The 25,396-nt window shown below is 40.1% G+C and overlaps 3 long non-coding RNA genes across 4 annotated transcripts in view; 1 reads left to right on the forward strand and 2 right to left on the reverse strand.

The window, feature by feature from the left end:
- Positions 1-804: 804 nt before the first annotated feature.
- Positions 805-9,567, reverse strand: LOC135293177 (uncharacterized). The gene is made up of 3 exons (XR_010355299.1): positions 9,374-9,567; positions 8,118-8,292; positions 805-3,292 (listed from the first exon to the last, which is right to left on the reverse strand). It is a non-coding gene; the product is annotated as an uncharacterized LOC135293177 (long non-coding RNA).
- A 2,922-nt stretch (positions 9,568-12,489) lies between these two features.
- LOC135293158 (uncharacterized) lies at positions 12,490-24,860 on the reverse strand. Of its 2 annotated transcripts, XR_010355285.1 has the most exons (3): positions 22,279-24,786; positions 21,923-22,189; positions 12,490-12,772 (listed from the first exon to the last, which is right to left on the reverse strand). It is a non-coding gene; the product is annotated as an uncharacterized LOC135293158 (long non-coding RNA). The 2 variants fall into 2 exon arrangements; XR_010355284.1 differs by having other exon boundaries at positions 21,923-24,860.
- LOC135293142 (uncharacterized) overlaps positions 15,475-25,396 on the forward strand; it is a 91,222-nt gene continuing 81,300 nt past the window's right edge. Inside the window, exons 1-2 of the long non-coding RNA XR_010355279.1 lie at positions 15,475-15,606; positions 15,965-16,073. This is a non-coding gene — a long non-coding RNA (uncharacterized LOC135293142). The remainder of the gene's footprint in view (positions 15,607-15,964; positions 16,074-25,396) is intronic.

Below are 25,396 nucleotides of genomic sequence, written 5' to 3' on the forward strand. Positions count from 1 at the left end.
TCAATCCAAGCAAATGCAGAAGTGGAGCTCCAAACCAAATACAACATTATAAAGATTTCCTACATCACAGATAGTGGCTCACCATGATCCTTGTGAATTCAGAGGTGTTGGCAGGTGAGTTTTATCTTCTTCAAATTTAAGAAACAATGTCACCCAATATATACAGCTTGAGAAATTTCTGAAAGAAGGAATGTAAGTGTTAGTAATGATCTTGGGTTATTTCATTTATATGAGGAGCATCCTCCTGCAAAGGTGCTGCCCTTTGAAACATTAGTTTTTATAATAATACCAGTATTTTTTACAGTGTGTTACTTCCATGTTCTTATTTTTCACCAAGAAGCCTGTGCTTGATGTAATGTAGAGGTTGTCTCAGAGAAATGCAGTTCAGGGTTTCTTAGCAGTGGCCTTTTTGCAGTGGCACAAAATGGACTTTATGACAACATTTTACCTGCAGCTAAGTGTATGAGACCCATTTTAATTGGCTGAATGTCATTACGGCTGAAAAAATCCAAAGAGTCACAACTGAATTAAGTAAATCATCTCACCACATCTTTTGACTTTAAGCCTTAATGCTTATAATGTCTAGATTTTTCCCTTCCATCACCTCCTTTAAAGACTGCAGAAGAAAGACAACCCAGCCAGCAGTGATGGCATCCATGGCTTTTCCTTGGGCAGGTCTTCCAACCTCAGGGAATTACAGGCAATTGGGAAAATGTGTAATGAAGAAGAAAGTTGTCAGGTTTTTTGCTAGAGAATGTATTAGTTTGAATTTACTCAAATTTCTCTATTTTTCTGCTAATTATTGCTACGTATCTGAGTAGGAAATAGAGGGGTGATTTAAATACCATGATGAAAACAAAATTATTTTTAAGTGCCAGTATAGGGAATCTTCCTGTAGAACTTCTGCTGGACTTCCTGCAAAGATGGTCCAGCCCCAGGGAGAAAATGTAGCTGAATATGATTATGCAAAAGAATATGTGATTTCCACCTTTGATCACTGGCTGATAATAAAATGCTGAAAGAATTATCAAAAAGAGTGGTAACAGTGGTTTTAGGAGTGCAGTTTTACAGCTGGTGAGAAGCACATTGCTTTGCCATCCTGGCCAAACACAATGCATCTTTATTTTTTTCCTTCCTTAACCAAGGAATGCAGCGTGTTTGACAGCTCACAGGCTGAATGGGTTTGCCTTACATGAGGAAAAAATAAAAATATGTGGGGATGTGGAGGTGGTGTTTAATTTCTGTTTAGTTTGTGGTGGGGTGGTGTTGTTTCTACTTAATTTGTGTAAGGTTAAAATCAGATATTTGGAAACTTATTTGCTGTTATTTAAAAGGTGTTACAGGGAGGTCTTGAACAGGAAATTGTGAAAAAGGAAGTTGTATGCCTTTGAATTAATCCTTTATAAATAGGTGCAACCAGAGGGGTTGGATAAAGGCTAGGATTTATTTGCATAGGAAAGTAAATTATGCATGTTATCTGCATAAAAGCAAAGGAGGAGAGCTGTGCAGCAGTGAAAATGTGAGCTGTTTCTGTAAAAGGCTATTTTTTACTTTATAAATATGGCACAGTTTTGACAGCATTCATGACATCATGCGATGTAAATGATGTCAGCAACTTGGTGCCATGCAGTTGTGTATTTTAACCTGCATTTCAACAAGAAAAAGACAAACTCTTGGGTTTTCTTTAAAATGTGAAACATAAGGGCTCCAAATTAAATGCTCCAAATAAAAATAGCCCACACTCCCCTTGCTCCAGTTTAGGGAATGCTGATCTCCATCACCCAGCCCAGGGAGGCAGATGTAGGTGCCAAGGTAGGGATGCTCTTCTCTCTGCTTTGCTGAGACAATTTCTCTGGTTTTTATGGCATTTCTCTTTCTCCTGACCAGTGAGATCAGAACAGTATCCAGCTGTAAAATGGCAACATGCTGAGGAATTTGCAGCCCGATTTCTTGTAGTTAATCCATAAAATAATTCTGTTTCTTAGACATTTATCTCTTCTGCAGTACTGACTTGGGTGATAATGTGAGGGGGAAAAAAGCACCCCTTGGGTAAGAAAGTGAATTTCTGCATTTCACACTGCTTCTGAAGAGCTTCCTGGTGCTCTGTTGGCAACACAATGATAATTTTCCACTCTGCTACTTCTCAATGCAAGGCAAAAAATTCTGTTAATGGTGAGATGCTATGCTAATTAGTTAATAATTTAATTGTTTCTAATAACTGTTTCTACTGGGGCAAGGTAAAGAGATATAAATCTAGCTATGCATATTTATTTACAATCTGGAAGAGAGGAGGGTTTGTGCCTGGATGTGTATTTCTAATTGGATGGATTTTTCTAAGAACCTGATTTACAGAGAAAATATATTGACAACAGACTTTAAGCTTTTTCCTTTTGGGAACTGAAAATTCCTAATTACTTTTCAATCCTGCCTCTTGATTTCTTTATTTTTATTGTCCTTTTTTTTTGGAAGAGAACATAAAATAACTCAAGTATGTTGTGCTTTACTGGTTCTAACTTAATTATAGTTCTGCACTTAATTAAGAAGAAATGATGGCAAATAACTCTTAGTGTTCAGCATTCATTGAAAAAAAAATCCTGGAAATAATGGAGGCCAGATGAGAGAGAGAGGGAGAGAACTGAAACTCTGAAAAGTGGGCTGGTGGGGCAGCTGCTCTCCCAGAAGCCATGTTCTACTACTCCATATATGCTTCTTACAGGTTCTTGATTCGGGAAATAGAAAATTCTGAAAGGAAAAGTCTGTACTGAAGTGGTAAAAGTCTGATCTTACACCCCTGTTTTGTGACAGCAACCTTTTAGTCTTCAAAGCTTGGCTGATTTTTTGAGGTGTTTTGCCAATGGGTGGCATTAATTAGTGGTGGCAGGGGAATTCCTGTGGAGTCCAGGTGATCCCCAGGGGTTGTGTGATTCCTGATGGGGGGATGCAGGGTAGATGCATCCTAAAGAGCACAAAAAAATTAGGTATGTAGCTAAGAACTTTTATAGATTGTCGGCAGAGGAGTAATGTTAGGTTTTTAAAAATCCTGAGTGTATCCCAGTTGAAACCTGGTGCTGAACAGTTCCATCATCACAGCACACGATGCTCTTGGGGTGTTGCAAGAAGAAATACCATCACCAAAGCACACTCCACCTTCCTTTAGTGTTTTGAATTTCACCGCTGGGTTTTTTCATGAGGTTCTGTTGAAGCTGTTCATACACTGCTTTGTTTGTCTTGCTTGGGACTTTATTTACAGAGTGAATTGCAGATGTCTGAAGATCAAAAACCTCCCAAATGCCTGTTGAGAAAATTTAGGATAGGAACAATCATGAGTGGGTAGTTTAGGAGTTTGCCTCTGTTATATCACTGAATAAAACCAATTTGATATCTTTAATGAAATGAGACAGTCTGAGGGCAGAGAACAGCTCATGTTTACATTGTGGGAGCATTGGAGAAACTGTCTGTTCCCAAATTCAGGAAAAAAATTGTTTTGTAGCTAAGGGTCAAGAAGAAAATACCCTCTTTTTCCCCTCTCCATATCCTGCAGGATGCTATAGAACAATTAGGTTCATTGGGGGTGGGGGGTCAGGATTAATCCTCTCACGGAAACATCTGGAATTGGTAAATATCTGAGGTGGGAGACCCTCTTAGAACAGAGTATGAAGGATTTCCACAATGGAACAAACCAGCTTTTATTCTTTCCTTTCTCCTGTTCTCAGCTCTTTGTTAAGTGACAGATTTTAAGACCTGAAAGGTAGAAAAAGTGTGTCTGTGCTTAAGGGGGAGGTAGGAAGGAAGAACTTCAGCCAAAATGAACACTGCAGACCAGACAGAGGATATGCTTATTCAGGATGGGATGAAAGAACAAAATATCTCTCATTGCACGAGACCATTTGAACTTTCAGATACCTGGAAATAACAGTTAATGGCAAAATACAGTTGAAGTTTCTTCTAGAGAGTAGAAAAGCAGGGGAAGGATGGAAGGGGCTGGTTTGTCTCAGAAGGACATTTCCCCAAACACAAGTTAAAAATCATGAATAAGTGGTAGATATTTGCTGCTGACTTGGAACTCACACTTCCTTTTGTCTTTGTTTCTCTGTCTTGGTTTTTAAAATGCATGTAACAGATACATATTCAAAAGTGCTATTTTTTATAGACCCTCATATTTCCTGGCTGAGAAGTGACTTCAGAGCAGAAAACCTGAAACTTCCTGAGCCTCAGGCAAAGTGGAGCCATATATGATAAACTCCTCTGCAACTGTAATTTTACATGGCTTATTTGGCTTGTGCTTATTATGATTTCTGCCTGTTTTTTTGATGAGTCCAAACAGAAGGGGCTGATTCTGTGGTAACACTCTCTTCCAGCAGAGAGTAATCAGTCTTTGTATAGATACACCAATAGGATAATTTTTCTGTAAGGAAAAGTTTTGTCTTGATGTTTTTGCATCAAGGCTAAGTGGAAGGAAGCAAACTGAGTCTGTCTCAGCTGATGTTTTCAACTGACTGAGGCTTGCCCACCAGACTTAGGGAATTTATTAAATCTGACTTGTGTGGTATATACTATACTTTTCAGCTTCCTGCCTCTCTCCTGCCAAAAGCAATTTCAATTAGAGCACCTTATTTCCTGGGCCTCCCCCTCCCCAGCCTTCTCTTCAATGTATCAGTATTTGACAGTCGTATTATTTTGTAAATATATGCATGTGTTTAGCACAAACTAAACCAGAACTGGCTGTGCTGGAGAAGTGAGAGTTCTCTTTAGGCATCTACTAAAATCCCTTTTCCCAAGAAGCTATGAAAATTTTTTCTGCTGAAAGTTGCAGTATGTGGCATCAGTGATAAATCAACTTGATTTACTCTAGATTTGTTAAATAACATTTCGTTTCTATTGAAATTGTAATGTTGGATGCAACCTGATTCTTTCTAAATTACCCCCACTCTCAAATCTCCATCAGCTTGTTTAATATAAATTGCTATTATCAAATTAAGATATTACCATTTAAGAGTGTCTAAAACGTTTTGGTTTTTTTTTTTCCTGTCATATGTAAAGTAAATATTGTGACAGCTGTCTTGCTGCAGATGTCTTCATAATCCTGCTGGTAGGATTTCATATTAATGAGATTTTTTTTCTGCCCATAGGTTTGATTTAATGGATGTAGGGCTGCTGCTGGGTCCCTGCATTCACCACTATTTGCTTGAGCACAGCACCAGCCTGTAAATGTGCTCCTCTGCCTGGAAGGTGACTCAGGCCAGGACTAAAAGTTGTTGTGTGTCTTCAAAAGACTGTGAGTACACAAACAGTCTCCTCATGAGTATCTGAACCATCAGAGCCTCTGAGACTGTATAAGGCACAAACACAGCCCCAGCTGGCCCAGGGATTTCTGTTTGATTATTGGCAGGGCTCTGCTGAGCCACTCCAGCCACATTTGCAGCTCAGATGTTTGTCTGTGTGAGATATGGATGTGAGGCTTGAAAGGCACCTTGGACTATGGTCTGCCTCCTTCTCCTGGAAACTTTGCTTAAAGCATTCCAGGAAAGAAAAATAATTCTCCAAAGGGATTTCTGATCCTCCAGAGGCTGATTGGTGTGACATCAAGAAAGAGCAGTTAAATGTAGTTACTCCTTATAAATTCAGGAGAGGGTGAAGTCAGTTCTCTGTTTAACAGTAATTTTATTTAATATTGCAGTAAAGTGTGCTCATTTTTGTGATGCCTGTAAAAAGTGCTATAGGAATTGACGAGTATTTTATATTCTCAGAGATACTGCAAGAGGTACAGAAACAATTTGTCTGTTTCTAGGTTTCACATCCCATTACACGTGAAGGAGCCTTAGGTACCCTCTTTTAAGAAAACTGGGCAATTCAAAATCATTGAAGGACCAGGAAAGGACTTCAGAATAGAGCAAACAAAAATGAAAGAATAAAGCAGCTATTTCAAAACTGCAGACAAAAGTAAATTCCTGACAGGAGTATCCCACCTAGTCAGCCTCAATCTGTGGGGCAAGGAAGGATGCTTGAACTGAAATCTACAGCAGCTGAAAACCAGAAGTAGCTAATAAAGCAGTATTAGCTGTGGTTTGCTACCATGCTTTAACCCCCCAAAAAAGGCTGACCCAACCAGCTAAAATTCCTTGAGACACCATCCACAATCTTTTTACATTACCACTAACACTTTAGCTAATAATTAGGAATTCCTCTGGTTTCCAAAGTCACTGTATGAATAATTTGGTTTAAATGTGGGTACCTTAAGTGAGTCTGAATGATTCTGCTGGAATCAGCAAATTAAGTAGACCATTTAATCTCCTCAGCTGCATTTACCTGGCTAGAGGAAATGTGGCACAGACATTTTGAATGTTAATGGGAGACTTGTAAAAATGAAGGTTCCTCTTACTTTTGTAAAGGTCAGCAGAATGAATGGCACAATTCACATCACCTGAAGAAATGAAAACATCTTGGGAAGTGTCAGAAGTGAAAAAAAAATAGTATTGAAATGAATAAACATGTGAAGGAATTAAGTGAAATGGGTACAGGATTTGCTTTGGGTCTAGGGATGAGCAGCTAGTGCGATCTGTGTAAGGAAATCAGCTGAAAATGTAGAGATAAACTTAGACTGGGAAATCAAATTCTAAACAGACAATTGGTCTGCAATATGTCCATTTCCCTCACCCCTTTATTGAATATATGATCAGTGATTAAACAGCATTTTAATGAGTATATGTATTACAAACTTTACAGAATCAATTATGAAGCACCAATAACAAAACTCTGTGAATGTACTATAATGGTAAAATATGTGATACTCATAATACTAAATGTTGTGAAACCCTCCATTTTTCCATTGGTAATAAAATAGGTGAACTTGGCACTACATAAATTAACTAAATATGGGATGCAATGAGTTTCTGTTTAAGCACCTCCTCTGAAGTTGTTACTATTCTTTCATTTAATTGAAAAAATCCAAAACTTCCTTTGCTTGTTTTTTGAGAGTTCCCTTTGAGTGTTGCATTTCCCATCATATTTGTGTTTTGATGGGTTTTTTTAAAATTATTTGCTCAAATGGTTTGTTTCTGTTTTTTACTTTTAGCTTTTTTTCCCTACAACTGACTCGGTGCCATTTTCCTGCCTCTCCAGCCCCAGGCTCAGCAGGATCTGCAGGTCAGCTCAGTTTTGTGCAGACTGGTGAGGAATTGCTGGGGCAGCAGAGTTTTGTGTGGAAGGAAATGCTGCAACTGCTTTATGGGAGCAGATTACATTTCTCACCTGAGGGGCTACCAGTGGTTAAATTGATTCTGTTGAGCAGTCTGTGGGTTCAGAGCTCTGAATTTATTCAAAGTGTCCTTAACCAAAGCCAAGATTTAACTTCCTTGCTTGTTGGAAGTCTTTGAGCCCATCTGCTCTAAATGAATCTTTAGGTATTGTTATTAAAATATCAGCAAGGGATATCACTCAGGACTGGAGTGCCCTTGCTCTGATTTCTGTGAAAACACAGACAAGGAAATGTTCCCTGCCCCAAAGAAATAAAATGGGTAAGACAAAACCAACAGAAGCATCTGGAAGGGAATGAACTTGGTTGCAGTCACACAGTGAATAAATCCTTGGCAGACCTCAATGTCTCTTGAATTTTGTGTGGTTGATTTTTACTTTTTTTAAAGTAAATGCAACAGTAGTTTGAAATGGTATCCAAAATGTCAGAAATCCCCTTTTTATCTCTTGTTGTTGGTCCATAGCTGGAAATACCCTTTCTGTCATATGAAGATCTTCCTGACCTGCTGCAGTCCATAATCCCTATCACCTGTCCTCTTCCTTCACCTGCCCTGTGATGTAGGAAAGGTGTGAAAGAATATTTATCTGGCATCAATAGCTGTTTATCAGAGGCAAATGAACCCCAGAGTGAGCAAAAAGGGAGATATTTTGCAGTAGCCTGATTTATAGAGGTGGTAGCTTATTTTGAAGACCAGGAATTTAGTCAATTGTTTTTAATAATGAACAGATCAAGCCATAAATCAATTTACCTAATGGCACAGATTGGTGAGAGGAATAGAAACAGTGGAGACCACAGACATACTGTGCTTTTATATTGCTTTTTCATCTGGTTTCCAGTTACCTTTCCTGCATATTTATTTCCTTACCTTCTTCCTGTCTCCATGGTGGTATTTTGAAGTGCTACTGGAAACCTTTTTGTAGGAGGTCTCCACCAAGGCAGCTGAAGCTGTAGAAGTGCCACCAGCTCTGCTTTCTGATGCGACACAAAGATCCCTCTGCCTTCCTCTCTCTTTCCTACTTGGCACCTTATCTCCTACAATTCTGTTGAAAAAAATAGTAATTAGTGCTGACAGAAATGCACACACACACACTCATATACATATATATCTATATATACGAATATATATATATATATATATATCAGTCAAGATTTAGGCCAAGATTTATACAAATAGACTTAGATTTTAAAAGCATTTTTCTTTTAAGTGGTTAGGTCCCAGTTTCAAAAGGCACTTTGGGGTCTCATTCATGCAGAAAGTCACGAGAAATCACCACACCATGAGACGACAGCAGTCACTGGCAAAGCTCAGGCATGGTGTGGATTCAGGGACTGAATTTGTGTCCAAACACCATGAAACTAATCCTGCAGGGTGTGGTCATGGTGGTCCCCATGCTGGGGGGTTCTCCCACATCAGAACCCTGACTGGTTCTGCCTGGCTTACAAATAATGTTTCTTTGGTAAAATGACCTACTTTTTGTACATTAATGTGACTCTCACTCTGCAACAGTGGATTCATTCAGGCATTGTAAAATGTGTAAGTGACCATTTTCAAATTTAGTAGCATCTTGAGGTATAAGTTAGGGTTAATGTCCCATTATACCAGCCACTGTAAAAACTCACAGGAGTGTTTCCATGACAGGAAATTTCTCTTATCTAAGTATTCAAGAATAGCCAAATTTAGGAGGTGAAGTAGTGATGCAGAGGGGAAAATAATCTGCCAATGTCTTGTTGCAAGACAATAGAAAAGATAAGAAATTAAACCATAGCCCTGATTCAGTGTCTTATCCAGAACCACTGTTGTGTTCCAAAATTAAACAGTAAGACTTAAAATTATGTTTAGTAGAAGACAAGGAATAAAGTAGAACTGTCCACCTTAAATATGTTTCTGCTTTTTGTGGTGCTCTGGACTTCTCTTTCCTGCTGTTTGCCTGATATTTGGGTACAGTGTTGAGGAACATGGACTTGCACTCTGCCCCAGTTATGTGCTTTTAAGTATTCTTCTCCTTTCCAGCATGGAAGGTTTTGATTGTTTATTTTATGCCTGTCTCTGCCCCTTCTGAGCAGAAGAGGACATTTAGGCTCCCTGTCCCTGTTGCTCATGGGCAACACTGGATTTTTCACCTTGCTTTTTGCACTGCCTTGTGCAATGGTGCTTTGTGCAGCAACTCTGAGCCAGCTGCTGGTCCTTCACCTTGTTGTGTGCAAGGGTCTGTGCTCAGAGCATGATTTTTTTTTTTTTTTTAAAGTTTATCTCCTCATGCTCTCTGCATGCCTTTTTCTGGGTTGGATCTCGCCTGTTTTCACAAACCAGAACCTCTCCTGCTGGCTGGAGTAAGTGAGCCTCAAATGTGCCTTTAATTAAGGAACTTTTAACAACTCCAAGTTAAGTGTTGATGTGTGAGTTCTTGGGTCCATAACATGAGCATGCAGCTCATATTTTGCTGCTTAACTTCTAGTCCAAGGCCTCTATTCTGTCACAAGAGTCACAGCAGTTCATGGTTGGCCTTGTGTTAACTCTTGGCAAGAATGTGTGTCTTCTATGTCCTTTCTTCTCAACAACACAGCAAAAGCTCCACGTTTCTTTTCTCTGCCCTGCTCCCTGTGAATAGGTTTGTTTATGGCCTTCCTTGTTGTTACTCTTGCTCCAGTGCTCGACCAGATTTGTAGACTCAGAAATGTAAATGCTGCTTTGTTTGCCTGTTCAATCATAAATTCTGTTCTTGTGTGTGTTCTGCCTGGCCGACCATTGGTGCTGTGCTTCTCAGATATTTATTAGGGAAAAGAGCCAGAGTCTCTGAAGCTGTATCCACTCCTTGCCAGGGACATCATTTGCAGAGATGTTGCTGGTTCTGCTCCTCTCCATCTAAGCCCATACAAGCTGGTTTCTTGGCTTCTTCCATCTAAGTGTTCCATTTAGGGCTTTTCAGTTTTACAATATAGCAGAAAAAAATGGAGTGAGTCGCCTTCCTTACTGTTTTCTGTAGCTCCTTCCTTGCTAAAGCAGAAGAAGGGTTGAAACAACACAAGAATGAATTAATGGTGAGGGATAGCAAAACCAGAAGCAGGACCACAAAGCAGTGAGTGCCATGCAATGCAGTGTGAAAAATTTCAGGGTAGCAGCATTGACAATGCCTGAATTAAGAACAGGAGGATTTAGGAGGAGAAATGTTCCTCTGTTGAAGGTCAAGTTTTCCTATGTCTTCTGTTTCTTGTCCTGTGCTTAACATTGATGACAGCAGAAGGAATTCTCTATTTTCTTCTTCATCTGCATTTAGACATGCTGTATTTCACTTACAAGTACCTTTTAAATAACCAAAGCAAAACAAACCACTCTGTGATTACTCCTCTCTTTAAATGCAGATTATTGTTTTTGCTGTTGAGATACAGTAGGCTGATACATACATCTCTGTGAGCACTGTCTTTACATATGGTTATTCCTGAGGGGTTTTTTGCAAGAAAGCAGCTCTGAAGATAGATTTTCTTGTTTCCAGCTCATGAACTTAACTATGCTGATCTTTCCACTGGTGGCATTTTAGATTCTTCTCCTGATACATATGTTTTGATATTTGCATGACATCTGCTAGTACAGAAAACCAGGTGTGGTGTGATGAAGACAAGGTCTATGTTACTTGGCAAGTTATATAATCTTAAAATCTGTCATAGGAATATAAAGTATTGGAGTTTAAAGACAGAGTATTTGTAAGTCTAGAGTTGGTATTTGCTTTTATTTAGAATAAATGCTGATGCCAGGCTCCTGAGGGGCAGGAGCAAGGGTTGTCCAGGTGGCAGTCCAAGAGGATGCAGCTTTCCTAGTTCAGGGTATTTATGATCTTAGACGGAAATTGAAAAGTCTGCTTTGTTTACTATCCCTTTTCCCTTTCTCTTCCTTTTTTTTTTTCTCTTTAGTATGTGCAATATACATCTCCCTTGGAATCTGTCCCAAATGATGGTGTTTAGCCTTTTCGTGTCATGCCCACCTGCTTTTTTTCAGACATTTCAGAAAATTACTGGTTTCACAATAGGATTGCAACATATGTCAGAGGGATGGGGACATTAGGACAAAATTGGAGAGGGAGGAAAATATAAATGCATCCAGAGCTGTTATTTCATGTTAATATGCAGATGTTTTTCATTGCATAAGGACGTGGGGAACCATGTGGAACTTGCTCTCCTCACTCCTTTTGTCCCAGTCCTATTCCCCATTTTTTTTGCATTATGTTTGACTGTTGCATTTCCTTGTAACCAAGAGTGTGTATTATCCTTGAGGCACCATCTGTTTGCTTGGTGCCTGTCTGAAACACCACGCTGGGACCTGGCACACACGGGCCCTGAATGCTCTGAGGACATTCATTAATAGCCTGATGAATGGGGCAGTTCTGCACTTCCTTGGTGCTCCTGGGCTCCGAGGGTGAATAAAACAAGCTCCAGCCCAGGCAGCTCTTGAACACTCTGCAGTCAATAGGAATTGGTTTGGAAATGTAGGTGAAGATTGCAACAAGGCGTGTGTGTTGTTACAGAAGGTTTCTGTTTGGAGTATATTTGGAAGGAGTGTATTTTCTCTTGTAATGCAGTGTGAAGACACAATTCTTATTGCTCATTTTGGCTGAGTTAGAATCTGACCCAGCTGTCTGAGCTGCAGCTGAATTAACTCCTGAGTCAGTTATAATCCACTTCTGAAGTGTGATAGGAGTCCCATTTTCCCTGACTCATTTTTAGCCCATTGTCAGTAATTCAACATGATCTTCAATAAAGATATGACAAACTCAATTTTTCCCCCACTGCAATTGCCTTTTTCAGCAATAATATTTTTCTCAGCCTGTATTTTTCAGTTTGTTTTGCATAGTCCAAGACTCAAAGCCACAAAATCAACAACATTTAGGTCTTTTGAAATCCACACTTTGTGTGGTTGTGTATGTCCGCATCCTTTTCTACAATGCAGTAGAGCAGAGATGAAGCACATCCAAAATAAAGCCAAAGATTTTTCTAATATTTAAAGAGGAAAAAAAAATATATATTTTAAAACACGTGTTTTTGTGAATCAAAGCTGAATTCTGTTTGCTCCAAGCTTCCCATTTGCTTTCAAAAAACCCCCAGGTCTGAACTTAAGCTATTAAAGGGAGGAAACATCATTGTAAATGCCTGTGGGAAGAAAAGATAGGACACCACTTGAGGGCAGCAAATGCTCAGCTTCTCCCTGACATTATAGCAAAGTATCATGAGGAGGCAGGAGACTGTACTTTTATTTTCCATTCATTTATTGTGTAATTTTTCACTTGTTTTACAAAGAACATTGTTTCCAAATAATTGCACAGATACAAAGATTTTTTTTTAAATTATTGCTGCAAAAATAAAAAAGGGAAAATTTGTTCCGAGTTTTCATTTTTGCTTTGGAATTTAGCAAACATATGAAGTTGCATGGAAGTTTTTTGAAGGTGGAAGAGAAGGGATCCAGCAGTAGGAGCAAATTTTCACCAAATATGTCTTAGGAATTTCACATGCCATTTGTGCAAAGTCTTCACACTAGAAAATACAGAAAAAACATATGAGCTAGGAAAGAAAAAAATTCAGTATAAATGATAATGTAAGATCATGTAACTTTCAGATACCTAAAGAATGAAGACAGTGTCAAAATACACATTTGATATGTCAGATTAAATCTGCACAAGAACCTCTAATCCTAGCATACACTAAATTCTTACAGAACTTGATTTCACAACCTTATCTTTTCCCAAAAAATGCTCAGTTTTAAAATGCAGCAAAATCATAAAACACAATCCATCATCTGGAGCTAAATTTATGCCTTTGTGCTCTCTTAACAGTTTTAGAATTCAGATGCCAAGTAGAGATCTTTACCAATTAGGGTAACAGGCTGATCAGGCAGGAGGTTATTTGGGAACTCAGTGGAGAAACCCATGAGGATTTTTTGTGATTCATGGTGATGACAGAGAAGTGCAGGTTCCAGTTGAGTTTTTTACTTTCTCCATCTTTCCTCAGCTGACTCATTTTGCAGCTTTTCTTGTACCAGTTGCTGCGTTCTCTGTAGAGACCTTTAGTCCTCTTTGGTTTCCATTCCTCTGCTCTGCGGTTTGAGCTGCTCCCCCTCATCCCCTGGCTTCCTCATCCTCTCCCAAGCTCCTTTTCCATGTCAGCTGGAGTTCTCCTCCTCCCCCTCGCTGAAGCACCAGGATGGGAGCAACCAGAGTGCATCAGAAATCACTTTCACCTCCTCTGCCTGGTGCTGCAGCATCCTCAGCTTGTTGGAAGATGTCAGAGCAGGGATGTCCTGCTCAGCCCCATCAGCTGTGACTGTGTGTGAGTATTTTGGGACCTCGGAGTCTTGTACAGCACAACCTGAGCAGATTGTCACAGAGGCTGCAAATATCAGCACTGTTTTTATCCACATTTTTCCCAAACTTTAATTTCTGGTCAAAAGCACGGAGTTGCTGGAGAGTTCTAGTTTTATGGTGGTATTTATTTTAATGTTAGAGGAAAAGTGAAGTCAATTTACCATTTTCAGAAACGAGTGAAAAGCATAAGCCAACTAAAAATATATCTGCATACAGAAATAAAATTCAAATTCAAAGCTTAATGCAATTCAGCACCATAATAGGCAATTTCAGTTCATGTGAACAAAGTTGATGAGGTTTAATTGAAGGCAGGCTTATGTAATTGAAAATGTAAAAGGTGCCTTACCTGTAGGTATTGTCATTGGTGTTACCTCTGCTCTGTATCTTTTGTCTGAGGTCATATTTTCCTGTGGATCCACAGGAATTTTGAAAGGGGATAAATGTCTCTATTTCACAGATGTAAACCCACCACTCAGAAACACTGTTGGTCAGAGTTTTCAAGATTTGGCACTGCTTTTGCATTTTAAAATTTTCAGCTTTTTAAAAATCCAATCTGTGAGAAAGAAGCTGTCTTTTCCACAGTGCCTTTTTATTGTCCTTCCCACTGAAAGTAAAGTGTAGCTTGCAGACCACTCTTCTAAAAATCAGTGTTTATATCTGTTTCAGATGAAGTCTGCAAAAACTGGCCATTACTGAAATGCTGCTTTTTTTCACTCTATCTTGCACAGGAAATCTGTTTCAGAGCCAGAAATACAGATTGAATCTCAGGACTTCTACACCTTTGGTTCAGCAGCAAGACCATCTGTCACTTCTAATTCCTGGTATGAAAAAGATGATCTAGTTATCTTTGATGGAATAGTTCTGAATTTGCAAGCTACAGTCTTCTCTTTTTCCTCAATTAGATTTTCCTCCCCTCCTACATACTGGAATCTCTATTTGAAGGTTCAGCCTTGGATAAAGCTAAACCCCAAAAGAATGATGCCTTTTTAATCACTGGCTCCCCACTGCATATGATATAAACTTGCAAAACATGCTAGCTCCTCTCACCAAAGCAATCTTGACTTGCTTCCAAAGAGGAGAAAAAACAGGTGAATTCCTTGTCACTTTAGATTTCACTAAAGATATGCAGAAATTTTGCTCCATTTTAAGCTTGATATATGTTTTGGAAGGTAGACGATTTATAAGGAAGGGCTGGATATTTTTTCAGGCATGTCTACATCTTAACCAGCATCTGCATATCATTCCAAGGTTACTTTTAAATCTTCTGGATTTTCACCCAGCTTTGTTTGACTCTCAAAGGCAAAGCACTCTTCCTCATAGGACCATTAAATCATGATGAGATTCTCTTTCACAATGAGGAAAAAAAATCCATATTTTCTTTTTCTTTTTACCCTCATCTTCATCTGGGTAAAGAGATGCTTCCTGAATCATAATATGTTCAGTCTTTCACACATGTGTGTTCTTGGTGTAAAATACAGATAAAAAGCACATGATATAATTACATGCTTTTGTACTATAGGTGAGGGATTGTCTCAGGCTGTTCCATCCAGCTATTGTTTTTTCCCACCCATGTACACATAAACACATTCCTGAAGCTCAAACTCAGCTATGTTTCTGTAGGCATGTCTAAGGGTATGTCTCTGCTGTTAAATTTTAATGAAAATAAGATTGAAATTTTAGGGATTAATGACCACTTGGCAAAAATTCAGCTGATATCTACTTTAGCTGCACCACTTCTTCCAACCTCCCTTTTCCAATGAATAACTGAAAAGGACCGAGGAACAGAGAGCTGTTTCTAGGATACAATGTGCAGCACTTCCTACTCTTGGCTCACTCTAACTTCAGCCTCTCAGCTCTGTCATTTTTTTCTGTCTATGAATTTTAAAATAGCTTTTGCCACCAGATAGTGAAGTGGAAGCAATAGCATTTGTCCCAGCTGTGAGTGGGATCACCTTGCTACCGTGGTAAAATCGAAGGGGCTGATCTTCACATGGATTTTACATTAAGGTAATTTCCACACCTTACTTTTCTTGCTGTTGGGGTAAAACCTTTCCTGCAGTGAGTTCAGAGGCTTTATGCATGTGTGTGAGAGCACATATGTCTCTGTGCAAAGCATGGCTTCTCTGCATTGGCATTCCAGCTGGCAGTTCCTGGAAAGCTGTCTGGAAAGCCTCCCTGCAGCTCCAAAATCTTCTGCAAAAGGGAAATCATGAGTGCTGTGGCCTCCCTCCTGCCACTCATACCTGTGCTGTCCTTTCTGTGCTCTGTGCATGGGCAGAACAGAAAAGAGATGGTTGCTTTTTTTTGTAATCCCTCTTTGAAAGGAGAACAAATTCCTTTTTTTTTTTTTTTTTGACCATTCCAGAAGAGGGAGAGAAAAGTCTGTTGAACTGGGTTGCCCCAGGTTCATCTGGGTACAAACACTTTGGGTACATTGATCCATTGTAAACTCCTGGAACAGGAACAGGATGCAGGTATGGTGGACAATTACTATAAAACAATTGCTGCTCTGTATCCAGCCAGTTTACAGCTTTCTGGTGTCCCCGAGATATAGGTGCTGGTTTCATGTTCTTGGCAGCCCTCCACACCCATAAGTCAAGGTCCCCCTTTTTGACCAGGAGCTGGCAGGAGGCTCACAGATCAATGGTGAGGGGCTATGGAGAAAAGCTTCCCTCAAACTGGAAAACTGAAGAGATTTTTTTTGTCATTTAAGCTCGGGAGACAAACCTCACCAGCATTTTCCACTTGCAGTACATGATTACTCTGAGATTTAGGAAGCAAACAAACAGTAATCATTAAGTGCAGTTTATTAAACAAAATAAATTTCTCCTTGTGCCGTTGACTAAAGAGTAGGCAATTTAGCTGTTCCTAATTATGAGGTTATGCCTGGATTTTTCTAAACTGAAATGACAGTTTATATACACGTTTTGTTTTTTTAGGAACACAGTCACTTTTTGAGGCTTTTGCACAGATGAACTCTTTAATATCACAAGTACCACCATGTGCAAGAGATTGAAAATGGTGATGGAAGTGATTGAAAATTGTGTTGTAAGTCTTGGTGCTGCTTCTAGCAAATTACAGAGCCTTGAATACGTGGCACATACCCACAGTATTTTATACCTGCCCTGATGTTTAACAGAGGGCTGTTTTTTCTAAGCCAATTCAGTCAGATACACACATTCACTCCAGGCCCATGTTTGGGATGGCGAAATGAAATAGTTCCCATAGCTATTCCTAGAAGTTAATTAGCTGTGACAGTGGGAAAGTGTCCACCTCATGATTCTTGGATATTTATAACGAGGCTGTCACTTGCTAGGTTAGTCAGGTCATAGAGGAGATGGGAGTGTGAAGTCAGCTTTCTGGTGGCACACAGGGCTGACCCTGCATCACTGCTCTTCCTTGCCATGGCTAGGTGTTGGCAGGAAGGATCTCCTGGTGCAGGACTTGTAACACAACCCCAGCTGAGATCCCTGTCTTTGGGAAACATGGCTTTGCTGCTCTGCAGAGCTCTGTAGGTGCATCTGCATTTCCTTCATCACATTCCTTCAGAGCCTGGCCTGGGATTAATGAAATGGAGATGTCTTTTCTGCTCCTGCTTCCCTGAGCTCAAGGTCAGACTTCCAGGGGCAGAGGATGAGAAGTGTCACAGTGCCATCCCTCAGCTGCAGAGACTGCACCACCCTGCTGCTCATCTGCACCAGGTGCTGGTTGCTCAATGGGGGACACAGAGGGAGATTTGGGGTTTTTTTCCTCTACTTTATATATTTTGCAACTGGAACTTCCACTATCGTGCCTCAGGACTTACTGTAGCTCAGCAGTTCCCTAATGCATGAGGAGATGTTTGTTTGACTCTCCAATTTTGCCATGTAATCAAGACTTAATGTGCTAAATGTGTTCTCTGTAAACTGGTATCAGCACAGCTGAGCATGACCTGAGCAGCTGGGAATATTTCTGAGAGCATTTTTTTGTGGTTTTGAGAATTAAGAGAGCAAAGGAGTTACATCAGCAGGGGAAAAAACCCTCTCAAATTACATGTTTTGTGCAAATCAGAGGCATTTTATTGGTAATGATAGCCTAACCTGGAACAGATTATTCCAAAGATCTTTTTCATTTAGAGTACCATTTATAAATGTTGTCACTGCTCAGAAAAAGACATATCTCACACTAGAAAAACTATGAGTTACTATCATGACAAGGAGAAAGCACAGAAGTTCATTTTTGTCTGTCTGTCATTATGGTCCTTCAGTTTTAGCAGGAAAAAACTTTCATAGAACTTCAGCATGATTTTCAGAGTGTCATTTCTCATTTCTCTGTTAAAATTTCCTGCCCATAAATAGTGTGCCAAATGTTGTAGTGGGTTTGTCATCTGCCCAATATTCTTCAGAGAAAGCAGCTGACTGTTGGCTTCCCTAATTATTTCTTCTTCTAATATTGTTTCCTCAGAGTTGGCTTGAAGGGGGAACAAACCCTAACTATATAGGCACATATATAATCAAGTAAAACCAGACATTTCTGTCCAAAAATAAAAAAAAAAAAAGGTAAAGCTTTGGAACAAACAATAAGTTTCATGCAAATGTCTCTCTCTTAAAACTGGCAAGATTTCAATAAGCATTTTCTGAGAAGTATTTCATTTTATTTCACTGAAAGGTGGGACACTGCTTTCTGCACAGCTATGAACCCCCACTGGAGAGCCAAGCTGGGAAACTGCCAAACCTCTCATACCTGCAGTGACAATGGGGAGCCATATCAACACTCACAAACCCATATTTAACTAAACTGTTCAATTGAATTCTAATCTCCAGCTAATCACTAAGGTTGAGAAAAAAAATCTCCCTATTCATGTTTTATTTCTCAAAAATACCTTTATGAGGTAATACAAGTGCATGAATGGATGAGAGACTCAAGCACAATACACTGTCTACAAAGCTCAATGAGCTAGGGGGGTCACATTCTATTAAATATCTCACCCATGAAACTCCCAGTTAAAAAGAAACTTTAAATGGAGTTTGGAAAGTCACTGAAGGACCTTTTTTGGGGGTTCCCAGGGTAGAAGGTGAGACAGAGGTGTGTTTTTGTTTTGCTTCACTCCAAGTCTCCATAAGCCACACAAATCAATGAGATTACAACAGAAATACCACGGGACACCAATGTATGTGCAGTTGGGCACATTTTGTGCTCAAAACAGAGCTGCAGCCTCCTGAACAGGGCACGTCTGTGTCTTGTAGGGCACAGGGAGACCTTTCACCCTTCCTGCTGCAGGACCATGTGCAGGAGAGAGCATGTCAGCCCCGAGTCTGGGCATCAGCCTGGACATCTCTGGTGTGACTGCCACTATCCAACTGAAATTCTGCTCAGTATTGTTTAGTGGGAGGGATCACAAAAGAAAAGAGGTGCTCCTTGACTTATCTGGGGGCATATTTGAGGTTAATAATGGGAGAAATGTGGGGTTAAAACACACAGTCCTTAAGTCAGGACTTGTAACACAGTCCCTCATCACTCTTTGCAAGGTAATGGGTGCCCTCCCCTGGTTTTACCAAGGCAGGACTGATGTTCCTGGTAAAAGCCACATCTGGAGAAGGTATCTACCTGTTACAGAACCAAAATACAATTTCACACAGGGATGCTGTGGAGCAATTGTGAAAAACAAGACATTTGGGTACGGCTGGTTCTCAAGCACAGCTGCTCAGGTCTCTTGCTCTCCAGAAACCTGTTTGCAAAACAGGAAGGTCTTCCCTGGACCACCCCCTCACAGTTTCAGGTGCTTACTCTCTGATTCTGAGTTTCCACCTTTTTTGCAGACCCTGGAGGCCAGTCTGGTCTGTGCTAATGGTTGGCTGGGGAATCCCACGAAACTCTCTGTGGGTATGATGGCTCCTCTTTGCTGACTTCAAGAAATTCCTTGCAAGCAGCTCATTCTTCTGGCTGTCCTCCCTGCACGGCAAGGCTGGGCGTATCCTTGATTTAGCCTGGCAGTGAGAAGTCCTGGCACTTACGTTTAACTGAAAGGGCTCTCCCTGACCCAGGTTTTGTGCTTGTGTGGAAACCCCGTCAGCAAAAATAATTTTCCAGGGTCTTCCCATTTGTCCTGTTACTTACTGTGTCTCCAAATCTCACCTTTCTTGATGTGAACAGGCCAATGTGACGACCTTGGCAAACACTTGTTGAAGTTTAGAGCCAGCAAAGTGTTGTGGGGGGCTATCAAATGTCTCCGAGGTAAGGCATGCATAAAACATGAGCACAGAGTTGTAAATAACTCGGCTCCTCTTCATTTATTTTAAAATAATGACGGTTGTTTAACTGGCTTAAAAGGGTTACTCTTTCACCCCTAGCTTGTTCTGAGCACCGTGGGAAAATGACACGAGCACTGTTTAGTTTAAGGGATGTAGTCATGCAAAACCTTTGCTGTACCTTCTGGAGGAAGCTGGAGTGTTTCAAGAAATAATGAAGGTGTGAATCATCACAATTCTGAGTTGTCTGATAAGAAAATCTTTTAATCTCTTGTAGCAATGCAAGGGCTCCGATTGCTGCAATTCTCTTTTATAAATTGTGCAATAAAATATGGAATAAATCATTGCAAATGAATCCAGGATTATCAGCAGTATTTTCCTTTGATATCAGTATTTCTGACCGGTTTTCTTTAAAGGCTTTTACTTGTTAGTTTACTTTTAGGAGACAAATAAAGTAATTAGTGCTCTTTCTTTTTTTTCCCCATTTTATGGTCTGTTCTTGGCACACTTAGAAAACATTTGAGCTTGAACAGTTAATTTTCAGTTGTGCCTGTTAGCAGGAATTATTTCAATTTTTCAAAAACAACCTAAGAAAACAACCAGGATGAGATACTGGTTTCATTAAAAGTCTGTGCAAAGGATGAGGTGTTTTGTTGCTTCTGTCCCATTTTTTTTCTTTAATTTTACTATATTTCAAGTACTCAAAATGCATTAAAAAAATTCAGTTTTATATGTGTGTGTTTAGTCAACAAAACCCTCAGGAGTTCCATTTTGAAAAATATTGTCATTGTTTCTGGAATTTGGCTCCACACGCTCTCAGTGTTTTTACAGGACAAAACCTCTAGTCTTTTACCAAGGTTTTATGTTTTTATTTATACAAAAACCACACAATGCCATAGGATGCCAAGAAAGGGAACAGCTTGGTAAGATTTAGGCTTTTTTTGGGAGAATTTTTGAGATCAAGAAATATATACAATCAAGTAAATAGCTCAAATTGGACACCTCAGAACCTAGCTTTGATATAATATACAATATGACTCTGATTTAGCTTTATCACTTCATTGGTCACTTCTTAGGCAGCAGATGCCCATTGGCTAGAGAGAAAATCAAACATTATTCACTGCTAATTTGACTGTGGATGGTAAACATGTATTTATAATATAAGGCAATGTCCTGCTGTAAGAGACTGGAATAGTGGAGCTAGAGATGAAGAAAGAGCTACAGCCATTAAAAAATACAGTTTGAAGTGTTTGGGTTGAAATCTGTTGTGATTTATTCACCAGCTCCTTGCTCAGGTTGCTGCATGTCCCCTCTACCTGCTCTGGGTGGGACAGCTCTGCTGGGTGTCCATGAGCATGCTCCACACCCTCTGGTTCCTAAAGGCTGAAAAAAGGTGGAAAAGCACTTTTTGGGAACAGCATGTCCACTTACCTTTTGGAATTTTGTTAGTTTCTTTTATTGCTGGAATGCCTTTTACTAATATTTGATGAGTGTGTGAAAAAAATGTGAGAAAATTACATCAATAGTAAGATTGCTCATGGTGCTTTAATTATTTGGTCCATTTGCTTCACGCAGGAAGTTATTAGGTAAAATACCTTTGCGTGCAGATTAGAGATGTGTGACACACTCTGCCTAATTGTCTGTTTTTTTTGTGCAGCTCAGAGGAGGGTCAGGCTGCCTGGCCTCTGTCACCTCCCTCCCTTCATACAGCTGCTCACAGCCAGCAATCAGCTTGGGAAATAACACACTGCTCAACCTCTGCTCGTGTGTCAGTCATGAGTGACTTCTTCCTACAAATAATCCCCAAACTGGCTTAGGAAACTGCTTTGGATGCTGGAGGGAGGAAGCCAAGTGGCTGTGAGCTGCAGGGAGTGAGTGAATAGCTGAGGATGAGTAGTGGAAGGGGAAGGCCAGCTCTGCCAGGCATGGTTATGTCTCCTGGGCCTCAGAGGTGTGGGACAGCAAAATGTCCCTGTGAGGGCTAGAGAGTCCTGAAGATGAGCTGAGACCCCCTTGCAGCTGAATAAGATCTCAGTAGGCATTTGTGGAAGAGGACAGACTGGGGAGAATACAAGTAACAGAATCACAGCATTTACCTGGTTTATGTGCAGGCCACGGGCTGAACAGGAGGACCTGACAGGCCTGAGCTCTTCTCAGGGGTCCTGAAGTGCTGAGATGGTGAAGAGGAGGAGGAGGAGGGAGTTCCTCTCTGCAGCTCTGCCGTGTGGTGAGGGCCAGCTGGCCCTTCCTGGAGCTCTGTGACACTGTGTGAGGTCACCTTGCTGTCCTCCTGCTCTCAGTACATTTGTGGGCTCGTGGTTCTCTGAACAAAGAGACACCTAATTCCCTCTCTCAGGTTTTTCCTGGAGAAGCACAAAGATCAAAACAATTCTTATCTCATTTACTGCTCCTGTGTTTTGGAACATGTGGAATGTGTTGGAAGAGTATTTACCTGAAGGAATTTGCTTGATTGGATTCTGGTGTGAGTGTTTTGTTTTCTTGACCAATCTCTGCAAACTGTGTCCTGACTGTCGGTCAGGAGAGAGTCAGGAGATTTTGTTGAGTTGAGTGCTTGTGCAGTTTCAGTTTAGATATATTGTAATATAGTACAGAATAATATAGTATAATAAAGTAATTAATTAGCCTTCTGATATCATGGAGTCCTCCTCATAATTTCTCCCTGTGTCAGGGGTCCTGAATTATCTGATATCATGGTCCCTCTTATGTTGCTGCAAAAATTGCATGGATGCCTGAGCCTGTGTGATCATACTCTGTCTACAATGGGCTTTAAATACCATCTGGTTCAGGTACAATCTCATGCAGCAGTTGGGACTGTGTGTGAATTGCTTGATTTCTCCTTGGGTTTCTTTAAACCTGAGGCAATGGCACGGCAATCTAGAGATAACCTGGTGTAGAAAAATAATAGAGATGCTTCTGTTGTTCCCTTGCCATTTTCACTTCCTCTCTTTTTCTTCGAAACACTGTTTATTTCCCCGTAGGGCTATGAAATAACAGGAAGCAAGAACACCCCAGTTAGGCAACACCTCTTCTGCAGAACTACAGGAGATTACATCCTGTGAAAAGGTTAATGAGGAACTGAGACTTTTTTTGGTCAGGATAAAGAGAATTATTCACTTCCTGGTGCACTAAAAGCATTCGTGAAACCTTTTAGGAAATGGCATAATGTATTTTTAGTGCAAAATTAGGATGGAAAGAAGTTGCAAAAAGCTGTACCATCAGTCCTGGATTTGATGCACCCAACATTCAGCAGCTGCAGGTTTTCTTACTTCCTTTCTTCATTGAAAACGGATGCAGAGGACTTTAGAAAAAATATCCTTATTTTCTTATATCCTCATCAGACTCTCCCTAGAAAATGTACACCACCCAGTGTGTGCGAGCCAGGCTGGTGCTGGACACTGATCCTGCTGGGCTTCAGGCAGAGTGCACAGCTCAACCTTCACTTTCCACCTTTGAGAGGACTTTTGTGGCTCAGTGCCCATTGCCATTTCCCTGCCTTCCTCTCCTGGGCCATGGAAGCTGCTTCCAGGGCTGCTACTTTGCACACTGAGAGAGATGGTTTTTTTTTTCAGTCTCTGCATTTTAATTACACGTCCTCCTTTTCAAAAGGCTGGATGTTTTGAGATAATGAAATCTTTCCACAGGTCATGCTGCTTTCTCTTCCTCTGGATTCCTCTATTAACAGAAAGCTACCGGTTTCCAGAAGGAAATTGTCTTGATTTCTTTATAGCCTCAATCTGTTCTCACCAAAGCCACTGGCAAACCTTCTGTTTATTTTTCAGAGATACAAAAACTAAGCCAAGTGCCATCAGGCAGAGATCAGCACATTTACTGAACCACTAGCAAGGCTGGGGAGCCTAGTTAAGTAATTCATTACAGCTTTCTTGAAATTCCTCACTAAATAGGTTTGGGGTTGGTTTTTTGCCAGAAATGCTAGCTTGCTGAGGTGGAAACATTTTGTGGCAATGTACCAATTTCTGTTATCCAGAAAGTTATTTTTGGGTCCCAGGTGAAATTTTATGGGGAGAAAAGGAGGCAGAAAAGGACTTTTTATCTGTAATACTTTGCTGAACAAATGTAGCTACCACAGCTTCTGGGCTAGAATTGCTTGCAATTGCCTGAGAACATCAGGCACATGGACTTAGCCCTTGATTTCAGGTGTCTAAATTGAAAGGCATTTGAAAGAGCATTTAAAGGGGGTTGGACTGGATGATCTTGAAAACCCAACCAAGCCAAACCATCCAGTGACTCTATGAAGTCTATATGTTTGTGATGTGCAATTGCTAAATATTCCTATTTATATGCGGTTATGAAAAATGATGTTGGAATTGAGAGGGCCATTAACCTGAAGGAAGGAGAAACCTCATTTAAGCCCAGTATTTTCATAAGGATTTGAATTCCATGTCATGATGAAGTATGACATTCCCTGTCACAGGGCACAGTGTTAATTCAAGGCTCAGAAGGCACTTAGAGACATCATAGAAAATCTTGTCAAGAAGTATCAGCAAAAGCTGTTTCTAGTTTAAGAAATCACTCGAAACTGGGCAAGTGTGTTGAATTAAATCCATGCCATCTTTGCCATCTTTACCTGGTCCTTACACCTTTTTCTGGCTGTGTGATCACTGTCCAAGACAGAACTCTTGGCTAGTGAATACTTAGTTCAGTCGGATGCATTGGGATGTTTTATGCTATTTTAAAGAAATTTTGCATGAAGGCAACAGAAAAAATCCTTCCTGCCCCTTTCAGCTGTGCTTGCTCTCTGCAATTAGCACTCTGTGTCTGTAGCTGCACTGGCTCTTGCAGCTGAGATCTTCCACAAGGCTCTGGAGGTGTCAGTGAAGGAAAAATGATAATAGAGTCGTGAGGAGTGCTGAGGCTGGAACAAGACCAAATACCCACCAGCATTCCGCTGGTTTTGATACATCACTGACAGTAAACCAAAGTCAGGGATCCACATTAATAAAAGCTTTCAAATACCTGAAGCTCACCAAAATCTCTGTGAGTAAAGTGTCTGAATATTTTTATAATCTGGATCCTAACAAAGTTAATAAATAATGCTTGTGTTAAATCAGAGTGTTGATGTGGCTGATTCATGTTTTATGGGAATACGGGAAAATTATAGTTATTCTCAAATAGTTTAAGGTATCACATGGTTACCTTGCATTTGAAACACCTCTATCAGCTTACCTCACTGTTGTGTTGTGTTGTGTTGATGTCACAGGCAGTACGGAAACAAAAAAAAATGAACTAATGATGAATGCTGGTACTCCAAAAAAAAACCAGATCAAAATTTGCTTTGTATGTTGATTACCCTTCTATTTATAAGCAGGATATATTCTAAATGTTAATATTAAGTGATCTACTTTGCCCAACAGTGTAAGTATGAAGTTCCAAGGTTTTTGCTTAGATGCTGGGTCCCCATCTGTTGTATCCATGGTGATAGCAAGACTTTTGTTCTGATTCCTTTTCAAATCAATGTTGTGATTCTTAGTGATTTTGAAACTGCTTTCCAGCGACACTAAAAATTAATGGTTAATCAAACAATCTCAGCT

The sequence above is a fragment of the Passer domesticus genome, chromosome 2, assembly GCF_036417665.1.
Source record: "Passer domesticus isolate bPasDom1 chromosome 2, bPasDom1.hap1, whole genome shotgun sequence".
NCBI lineage: Eukaryota > Metazoa > Chordata > Aves > Passeriformes > Passeridae > Passer > Passer domesticus.